Below are 10122 nucleotides of genomic sequence, written 5' to 3' on the forward strand. Positions count from 1 at the left end.
CATACATGCATTATAACAGTATGCTGAATGCATTTAAAGGGTTTTGGCTTAAAAAAGGTGGGTTGCCATACCAAGCAATCAAACCCTGGTCTTTGGAGAGGTTCGTGCCAAACAAGAGTAAGGTCGGTTCCTAGTCCATTTCCTCGAATAGTGAAAGCTCTTGATACAAACGTGAGTATGTACCACGGTATGATTGATGTCAATCGCTATCCATCTTTAGGCCCAGGTAAGAATTTTGACTGTCCAGACGGGACGATTGGTCGAATGGGTTGGGTTAAGTCTAGGAAGGCCGAATAAAACGACCTAAGAAATTCGAGTTTTAAAAACCGAAAATTGTCTCGTATAAACTATTCCCTAACCTTGTTCAAGTTTCACCTTGGGTAACACGTAAGTGTATGATCCCCAGCGTAGTCGCCAAACTGTGGACATGGGCCAAGTCGCGGCGCGCGTGGAGGCGCTTGGGACAAGCGTTGCATTTGTGGAGTTGCCACCAATTTTTATGGGAAATTAGAACCGTTCGAATACCTCGTGCCATGTGAAGACACAAAGTAGTGACATGAACACTAAGAACTCGGTACTCTTAGCATTCTATGTCTAGAATGACTCTCGTGGATGTCAATGAACACGGATGTTCACAGAGATCTGGAGTAAGGGGTGAGGGTACATATTAGGAAGCTCTTTAATCGAACAACTAATCCCGCCCGCCTCGATAGCGGCCTCTACTAATGATTATGGAAATTATTTATATTTGATATGTTGTCGATTATATGCATGCAATGCAACATCCAATATTTTAGTCCTAGCATGTGAATTAAACTATGTCGGTGAACAAATAATTAGCACTCAATTATGTCAAAGTGGGAATTAGAATTAATTACATGTGAATAACAAGCAAATAAATCACACAATAAATAATAAATAAATAGCGATAATTAAAATTACAATGAATTACAATAATTTAACTAATTCATGTCAAAAATACATTTAAGACGGAAATTTGAAGAAAAGAAAATAAAAGTTTGAAATAAAAGTGACGAAAAAGTTCAGACTAAAGGTGATATTACGATTAGTAGTTAATTAATGCCTAACTAAAGCTACGTCAAAGCGAGAACGGAAGTTCAGGAACAGAAGTCACCTCAGAACAGGCGCAACATCTGCTGCGTCCCTTAGAAGAGGCGCAATTATTCCTGCGTCTGTTCTTGAGTTAAGCTCTGGCTGTGAAGTCAGAACCGCGGGTAGTTAATGTTCTTTGCTATGTTTTACGATTTATTATTGATATTAAACTCAAGTGAAAGTGATTTAGCAGGTTAATTACGTACTGACATCGTCATAAAAGCGATAAAGACGAATTAGACGGATTAAAACGAGTTAAAAACGAATTAAATTTATTTACGATATCGGAAACACAAAAGGAACGGACTATGAAAGAACTTGATAATCTGAAAATAAACAATGGAAATAATATGTACAAAGAACGAATTTCAGAGACTTGATATGGACAAATCGAGTCTCTAAGATCCGAGTTTGATTTAGTGACGAAAATCCGAAAATATCGATTTATAAGGGATTTAAGTCGAAAATAAAAAGTTATTATCGAAAGGAGTGATCAAAACATGGTTTATATACAAAGAAAAAGAAGAAAATAAGAGAAATAAGACAAAAAGAACAAAAGCACAGAAACCCGAGGAATAAGAAGAAGAGCAGGAGCAGCGGGAGCCTCTGGAAGAGGCGCAGCAGATCCTGCGACCCTTGGAAGAGGCGCAGCTGCTGCTGCGTTTCTTCACAACGTTTGGTAACTGTTGTTTCGTAAAACCAGTTTTTAATAAAGGTTTTTAAAATTGGTTTTAACCGTATTTTTGATGTGAATCTTACATTAATTGATACAAAAATAAAAAAAAAAACCAAAAAAAAATGGGATTTACACCCTCAGACTTACATGTTTAACAAAACGAGATTAACTATGTTAACGTTAGTGATTGCTCGACTCGAATGTATGTAGAAAGTGCCCTTGATGGAGGATTTTAAATTAATTTATTGACTGATGTGTAATGGTCAAATTGGTTGGTCATGCAACGTGACTGGAACTCAGAATGATCTGAGCTTACGTGGTCGATTGTCAAGCAGGTAGGCGTCGAAAGCTTAGATCACGGTCTAGAATGCAAAGGGAGAAGAGAAGGGCGGACACTCGGGTGAAAAATATGGAGACCGGAGGTCTCTGTTTATACTAAACAATGTGAAGAGTTTTTGAATGACTCAAACATTGGAAAGAAATCACGGAAAAATTCCGTAAACAGCGAAAATGAGCTGGAGAAGAGGCGCAGCACCTGCTGCGATCCTTCAAAGAGGCGCAGCACCTGCTGCGTCATTTCCCCAGAGGTTTCCTCCTGCGGAAAAAAGATTTCCGCGTTTCTTTTATGGAATGTCGGTAGATCTATACTTCCTTATTCCTTAAAATATGATATACGGGATATAGTTTACCAAAAGATATAAATTTAATTTATGTAAAAAATATCCTGAATATTCTAGAACATTCCGACTCGGCATTTTAAACGATTTCTTAGAAAATGAAGCGGTTTTTGACCCGGATTTCAAATGAACTCTAATTACTGTCAAAACGACCGTATCGGCGCGTAGATGAGGACCAAGGGGTAGACACAAGTGTTTGAGCAATCACTTTATGATAAATTTACGAACTTGTTAGGTTTATTTACCTCTTATTAGACTCCTCTAATAGTGAACTAATTAACTTCTTAATTATTTGTTCTTTAGATCTAGTGCATGTATAACAAAATAAGAGATTTATAAGTAAATCAATGTCCCTTACCTTGTTGGTTGGTTCGAAAATATAGGCACAAGTAAGGTCACCTTCCTTCACTTGTTCTTGAGCGTAATATGTTGGATGATCCTCCAAAAATCCCAAAGTAGAGATCCTCCTTAGATTGCACCCAAGACTTATCCCTTAAACTAGTATACTAATTAACTAGATTAATAAACTAGTATTCTTAAAATTAATTCTAACATTATCACTATTACTACACTAGCAATCTTACTTTGATATTAGAATGGATGAATAGATGCTTGTATTTCTAAAACCTTGTTTTAGAGAGATTGAGAGAGTATAAGAATGTTTTACATGTAGGAAATGTGAATGAATGAGTAAGTGGAAAATGAGAACAAAAGTCTCATAAAGAGGAGGGGAAGGCCGGGTAGGAAGAGGCCAAGGAAGGCATCTTTGCCTTTTGCTTTTTGTCTTCACAAGGTGTAGATGTGTAAGACAATGTAGAGTAGGTGTAAGGCTACAAAAGCAAATAGCTATGATTATTTCTCATAAAATAAATCAACCTCACACCACTATACTCCCTCCATTCGGCCCATATCATATAAAATGGACTACCATTTTATTTTGTCAATTGTCACACAATATGCCACATGTAGTAGGTTACATGTTATTAATTAATTTAATGCATATTTATCACATAAATATCGTTTTATAAATTAATTAAATTACATACAACAAATTGACTAGTGATACTTGATTACATAAATAAAATGGGTCATATAATTATAATTCACAACATCTTGTAATTATAATTAACCATTTATTCTTATCTCTATTGTTTCTCAAACAATAAACAATTTTAATAATAAAGCATTTTTATTACTAAAATAAATCTTATTTAATCTCATTACAATAAGATATCAATATTCTCTCTCACAAGTGAATTGTTCAATTTTAAGGAATTGATCACCTTGTATCGTCATACAATTAATCAATTTATCTATTAAGGGAGTTGTCCTTTAAGTGTGACCTTAAGGGATCAACTGACCACCACCGTCATACGTCAATAATGTCAAACTCTAGTCAGCCAATCATTACCGATTAATGACGATCAGTTGATTATATAATAAATCATCCCTTACGTATTCTTAAAATGAGATTTAAACATGTGATCGCACTATTGTTGAAGACACATATTACAACAATCTCCCACTTGTCCGAAACAAGTGTGCGTCATCAATTCTCTTGTCCTATTACAATCTCCCACTCAATGCAAGGTGTCTCGCAGGTCGTACTTGAACTTGATCATATCTTGAGTGGTTTTCTCGATCTGGAGTGTAACTGTCTGACCGGGATTATCTACCATAGATACCTTCCGAGCGTGGCCACGCATTTCCAGTTCACTACTCCTCGAGTGGCCTTGATATTTTAAACAACCCTGACAAGGGGGTGGACAATTCTTATCGCACTATTCCCTTCATTTAGCCACAGTTTATCATAACCCAAAATATACCCATTTGACCTCATTTACGACAGTCGTAGAGCATAAATCAAAGCTAATCATAAAGTTGTGCCAACTTGGGCGAATAGTCTCTAGTTAAAAGAATTGACTCATAAGAATACTATAGAAGCTCTTGCCACGACCAGGCTTATGAATTACCAGAACTCTATATGCGGTCACTGCCCGACAGAGTGTCCCATATATTCTGCCTATGTGATTGACTAGTCATCCCGTAGACTCTATGGCACTTGAACTTCCCATCAATCACATCACACTCTAGTCGCTTCGAGACGTCACCTCATATAAGTAACTAGGGGCGAATACCATGTCAATCCAGTTCACTTTAATGGGGTTCAATTTGTCTCTACAACCCATTTGGATTTAACAAGGTAATGGGTGAGTTTAATAAAACTTAAACGATAAATGCGATTATCATAAATGAATAGTCAATACACTATAACTACTTAATATCTCATAATCTTTAGTGTACCATTTACACTAGTCGAAATCCAATAAAAGCTTGTCAAGTGGATATACCCTATATCCATATATTCCAACTATGTCAATTGCTATTTCCTTCTATTCAATGATATATTTCTAATAACTTGAATTTATCTCTAAGTATTTGTCTAGTCTTCTTACTAGACTTGGACTTTTTAACTTGAAAGATGCTCCCACTGTTATCACATAACTTGTGATAAAGTCATTTGTAGAGGGATTCACCCTTAATCCCTACGTTGACCATTTTATCATAATTTACTTAGATTCCTTTTGTAGAATTTGCAATGCGCGAAACTTAAAACACTTTTCTATTCTCTTACTCCTGAGTCAATAAGACATCCTAGGATTTCAACAAATGCTTTTCGGTTTGGAAACTAAAGTTTGTGCAACCCTTCAACACGTAACTTAGTTTATCATCCAAACAAATGAACGAATCCTTAATTCTTCTCAGGAATCTTAAGGATGTTCTTTAAGGCTTTCACAAGCCATATCATGGGAATTATCTTGTTATTGACTTATTATGCTCTTAGCATATGTTACATCATGACATGTGCGTCTGTTGGCATACATGATCATTCTAATGGCGGAAACATTAGAAATTAATTTCATGTAATCAACAACCTAATAGGTTCAGTGAACGACTATGACTCCATCATAGTAATTCCACTTCCATCAACATGAATAACTTATTCGACCTTGTTGATATTAAACAGATACGAAAGATCTTATCCTCATAAGACTCTCAACTCTATGCCAATATTCTCTCACATAGATTCAGAAATTTAAAATACATCGCACCTTTTCCTAGTCTCCCAATCACTCTTGACAGAATACAGCATTGGTACATTATTCTCAATAAGTAATATGTCTTCAACATATAAGACATAAGAAAAAATAATTCCAGATCCCACTTAACTTCATGTATAATCATGATTCTTCATCATGTGAATGAAACCATTCTCAATTATCACATGAACGAAAAGTATAATCCTTTGATGCTTGCTTAAGACAATTCTAAGATCACTTAAGAAAGCTACGCATAATATGTTAGGATTCTTAGATCTTCATCTAAGATTTTGTGTTCCAAACACATCCTTCTCTAAATTCCCATTTTAGAAAAGCTAATTTTTAATATCATTCGCCATTCTTCATCAAAATGAAATGTGGCGATTCCTAACATAATTTATCTTGATCAACATCTTCATGTCAATCTATGCATTTAAGTACTCTAACGCTCTATTTACTTTAAACAGACCCTCGCCTTAAAGTAAATCTACACTTGAGTAACAATCTTTGGTTTGTAATGCTATGGCTCGTATGCAACAAGATCAATTTGGAATAAGGTCATAATACCATTACTTTCGCAAAGCAACATTTTAACAACAGGACATGAGTGCTAAACTCCCACTGAGCTATACTCCTACTCTATCTTTATAGATTACAGTTTTATTAGTTTCAAAAAGTAACACGTTAACTATAAGACATGTTTCTTACGATCCAATATACTCCCACTCTATCTCTCAGCAATACATCTATCTTTTTGAGAGATAGTTTTGTGAGTTACAAACATACATATGGTGGAGTACTAGGAGTTTCTCTAGACTGACGCATTTGCACATAAAAGTCCAGCTCTATCACGGCAGCTTGATTCATGTCATATGCCAGTCCGATCCATGTCATATGTTAAGTTGACTCTCTATTTCAGGTATCTCCTGGTTGACCATCCCTTTGGAATTAATTGTCCGTTTTGGATTGCAAATTCACAAAATTGAGTTCAATAACTCAAACCGACTCATATTCGTTTGATGTTATGGGTAGTGACACTAGGTCATAATCCATAGTTTAATAAATAAAATTCATTACTTAGATCTTTGCCACTACGATCGGATCGTAATGCTTTAGCTCTTTGTTCAATTGGTTCTCTACGTCATTGAGAAATTCTTTAAATTTCTCAAATGCTTCACTTTATTTTGGTTTAAGTAAATATACCCATATCTACTTAAATTATCCGTAAAAGTGACGAAGTAGTTATAAATTCCCCTTGCGGCATTGCTCATTTGGACACATACATCGGCATGTATTAGTTCCAACAAATCACTTGCTCATGTCCCTTTACCACTAAAGGAAGTACAAATCATTTTGCGAAGGAGACAAGATTCGCATATTCCATATGATTGAAAACCAAATGGTTCATTAAATCTAGTCGACACTAGCTTTCAATGCGTTTCTCATTTATGTGACTTAATCGAAAAAGCCAAATGTACAAATCATTTGGATCACTAGTTATGAGTCTTTTGGTTTGTATGTTATAGATATCTTTAGTTGAGTTGGAAGTGTCTAAAATATGAATACCATTAAGAGAATTGACTTGGCTCCCAGCCATGTCAATTTTCAAACAAAATACGATTTTTTTTTATGGCGAAATATGAATCCTTCCATGTCTAACATGAAATAATGTTTTAGATAAAATGGGTATAATGTAGATTACAACTCAAAGCTATTAGCTAAAACAAGTACACAAGTCCCTCTCGAAGTGGCGGCTACCCTAGCTCCATTTTCTTGTCGGAGATTTATATCACACTTGTTTAGCTTTTTCACATTTCCAAGCCCCTGTATACAATTACAAAGGTAAAAACCACAACCGGTATCCCATACCCACGTTGAGGTGGATGTATAATTTATATCATTAACAACGATTTCGGAAGAAATAGTACCAACTGGAGTGACAAGTCCAGCTTTGATATCTCCTAAATACTTTGGGAAATTTCGTTTCCAATGGCCCATGACATTACAATAATGACATTCTTCGTAAGATTGGGCACCCTTCTTGGTTTTGGTTGTGGTAGTCTCACTATCCATTTCCAATTCATTATCAGGTTTGGGTTTCTCACCCATCTTTGCCTTTCCTTTAATAATACTATTAACCCTTGTAGTTGCAAGGACATTCTTGCTAGAACTCCCACTCAATTTGATATTTCTCCTGGCTTCATCAAACAAGGATGCCTTGGTTCTAGTGAGATTTTCTTCACAAGGTTTTCTTACTAAAGAGGTAGGCATAAATATCGGAGTGGGTGGTGTGGAAGTGGTAAAGTAGCAAAGATTTCCATCCTGACCAATGCCAATGCGTAATTCTCTAATCGTATCATTGTCATACTCGGAGCATTTTTCATCGAATAATTGGAGCCATGAATTAATGGTGATTGGTGTAAGAGTATTAGATGAATCCATTGCGTATAAATAACTACAAAAACGGAAATGGAGGAAATAATTAACATCTATCATTTTAATAATACTCGTAAATTTCAATACAAGTATTGCATTTATATAGTGACCTCCACCCAACTATTATAAATGATTCCGAGATCCAAATTCATATTAACTCTGGCACGGTGATCCGATTCACCCCTTATTAATATAACACGGTGGATTAACCTCTTAATCGATTCTACTTCTAGAACTCCCGGTCGATAAAAATTACTTTAAAATTTATCTTTAGCCCGGAACACATGCGACTACGGTCACGAACACTTCCGTTGAGCTCAATCCAAATTTCGATGTAATAACATTTTATTACCCACTTACCCAACGTAACAAGTTTAGTACCCCGGTGAGCTGAGCCTACTTCCTCACGAAATTGGGATTCATTGTTTCTACTATTTGGTAAGGCTAATTCTCAATTATTAATTAGTGGGAGGTCTTGTCAATTTATTATCTATCACGTTTTAAGTGAACTATAGCGGCGAACTACGATAATTGTAATTGACACGGTCGATGACTGGATATGATATGCATGTGTTGTTATGGCGATTTGGCAATGCATGTAACATATTAAAATAAATGCAAAGCAACAGTAAAATTCCTAGTATGGCCTTCCTAAAATAGAAAATCAAATAATCTATTACATATTCACAAACCAACTCCTTTGGTCCCTTGAATCTTCAAGTGGCGCGCCTCCCAAGAACTCCGTCTTCGTCGGAACACCTTTCCGAATGGCACCATCTTTGAAGAAACTCCATAATTACAAATAATAATAAAAATACAAAGCTATTCCTATTATACATTTGTAAAATGTAAAAAATAATAAAAATAAAAGTGATACGAGATCACATTAAATTACAACTGAATCAATATTCCCTTTCATTACAGGTAATACCGATTAAGACTAAGGCCATACTAAGATAAAATTACATAATTCAAAATTATATAAATAAAAACATTCAACAATTGAAATATGCAGCATTATAATATGTATCTATCATGCCAAATTATGTGTCAAATTGCCCTATTTAACTTGTATCGTATATATAACCCGGTTTTATGGAAATACGTGATAATAACTTCTTAAAATCACAAATTAACACTTAAATTACATCTAAGCTTAATCTAACTATCCTAACACTCTTAGGACCCAAAAATTAGCCGCCACTTAATTTTTAACAATAATTCAACTTGATTTAAGTTTTATGCTCATTTTTTACCTTAAAATCATAACATTTATGAAATAAATCCAAATTAAATTACAATAATTTCAAAATTTGAATTTTAAATTTTTGAACATTCTGGAATATTTCCATGACACTCATAATGTCAAAAATTATGGTTAAAATTTTCGAATTAATTTTGAGAAAATATAGTTGCATTTTATCGAAATTATCTCATAAAACATCTCAAGTATCCAAACTTTAATCCAATCAATTTTACAACCTTAGATATGATTAGTGGGATATTTATGCAACATAAAATAAATTTCTCATGCCATGCAATTCGTTTTAGCTATTTATGCTAAAATAGTCACTATTTATGCCATTTTTACTCTAAAAATTCATAAATCATGCTAAATGGGGATCCTTTTATCTGAAAATTTACATACACTTGGTAAATCAAGTATGTGACAACATAAAAAATATTATGGCCTAATTCAAAATTTAACTATTTTTAACCATTTTACCTCTTTTAATCCATTTTTATCTCATAAAAATCATAAATCATGCAATATTAATCCAATTAATACGAGATTTTACACACTACTTTTAAACTATTCATGTGAGGTCATATAAAATTTTCAAGGTCAGAGAGTGAGTTTAACCAATTTTAGTCATTTTAACCTCCATTTATCACTATTACTACACTAGCAATCTTACTTTGATATTAGAATGGATGAATAGATTCTTGTATTTCTAAAACCTTGTTTTAGAGAGATTGAGAGAGTATAAGAATGTTTTACATATAGGAAATGTGAATGAATGAGTAAGTGGAAAATGAGAACAAAAGTCTCATAAAGAGGAGGGGAAGGCCGGGTAGGAAGAGGCCAAGGAAGGCATCTTTGCCTTTTGCTTTTTGT

This window comes from Silene latifolia, chromosome 9, assembly GCF_048544455.1.
Source record: "Silene latifolia isolate original U9 population chromosome 9, ASM4854445v1, whole genome shotgun sequence".
In the NCBI taxonomy this organism is placed as follows: domain Eukaryota; kingdom Viridiplantae; phylum Streptophyta; class Magnoliopsida; order Caryophyllales; family Caryophyllaceae; genus Silene; species Silene latifolia.